The sequence below is a fragment of the Macrosteles quadrilineatus genome, unplaced genomic scaffold (assembly GCF_028750875.1).
Source record: "Macrosteles quadrilineatus isolate MER2022 unplaced genomic scaffold, UCM_ALF_1.0 Scaffold_2__2_contigs__length_208266976, whole genome shotgun sequence".
Lineage (NCBI taxonomy): Eukaryota > Metazoa > Arthropoda > Insecta > Hemiptera > Cicadellidae > Macrosteles > Macrosteles quadrilineatus.
In genome coordinates, this window is record NW_026542595.1 from 153,819,574 (window position 1) to 153,821,336 (window position 1,763).

The following is a 1,763-nucleotide window of genomic DNA, read 5'->3' on the forward strand; positions in this document are numbered from 1 at the left end:
TCGAAACAGTAATAAATATAGGACACTGATCAACAGCAGTGAACGGTGTAGCAACTGTGATACAGGTGTTCGCACCAGATATTTGGCCTTGGAAGTTTCACCACATTTCATAACCAAGGGAGAAACTAATAAAGATTTAGCATATACCATGTTTAAATGTTATTACGCTTGTAACTCATAACTCATAACTCATTTATTGAACCAAAATAACAGATACAAAATTTGCATTGGTCATGTCAAATAATAGAACTAAAATTAAAATAAACAATAGACAATGTTGCTTCAATAAAACAATATCAATACTTCTTACAACAACAAAAAAACTAACTAACTAAACCCATCAGCGACACAATCTCGAACACTGTAGTAACCCTTGGCCAAGAGTATTTTTTTGATTTGCTTTTTAAAGCTGTTCATGTCCGACTCCAGCTGAAGGGAGGGAGGGAGGAGATTAAAAAGTTTAATGCCATTGTAATGAAAGTGTCTCTTGAAAAATGTAGTTGAATGAGATGGTAATTTAAGATGGGAATTGTTACGTAGTGAATAGGAATGTGTAAGTGAAGATTGGTATTGGTGTAAGTTTTTTTTAATGAGAATCAAAGTTTCCAAAATGTATATTGAGGGAAATGTTAAAATTTGTGATGAAATAAAGTATTGCCTGCAAGATGTTCTTCTTTTCAAACCAAAGCTGCCCTAACTGCCCTCTTCTGGAGTCGGAAAAGGAAAGACGTTTTCCCACACTCATACCAAATTATTACTTTGTAATAATGAATTGTAAAACACTCGTTAAAAGCACGCCAAATATTGAATAATGACCCTTTGTTCAGTAGATCTCTTATCTTTCTCAAATCGAAGAAAGTTGTGGTGGCAAATTAAAATGTTGATACTTGTTTTGTTGTAAATTGATTATGACGATGTATTTCTTGTGTGGCGTAAAACTAACGTATTGATCATGAACGAAAATACTCTAAAAATAAACATTACCTTGTGCTTAACTAGCAAACTTAACTTAACTTTACAAAAATAACATAATAATAATAATAATAACATAATAATATCTTAACTAGCAAAAATAAACTTGTTTTGTGATAATTGTATTGTTCAACTTTCCAAAAAATGTATAACAATAGATAGATTATTTTCATCTGAGATAAAAAAGCTACTGTAAATAGTAATTATAATCAATTGTGTTACCACAAATCTGAGACTATGAGTAAAAACCTATTTCAATGTGAATTGAGTTGGTTTTTATGTATACTTCAAGCCATCCTTACATATTATTAAATTTGAACGCGTTACCGACAAGCACTAAAAACCTTAAATGACTAATGTAAATTGTGGTAATGGAAAGTGTAATGTCACTGTAGTGTCCCTCAGTCTACAACACAGATTGAAAATAATGGAGCAAAACAAAATGGTATTAAAAACATAACATGCAAAAGAGGGTTGATATTGTATTATTACCTTCACCATGGTTTCGCAATGTTTGATTTTAAATTTACCAAACAGTGCCATATTTATTGCTTAAGAATTTATGAGTTTTTAGTTTTGAACTCTTTTAATAAATATCCATTTTAACTCTTTTCAGATTATCAGTATACTGTGAATACATAACGATACCCGCATTTTATATCACTTCTGCCAAGCTTGTATTTTCGTTGATATTGCAACATTTACAGCTGGCAACGGTGACAGCCCGCATGAGACAAGATAATTTGAGTGAGGTGAATAAAAAGTAGTACATACTACGTAGTTCGTACTAC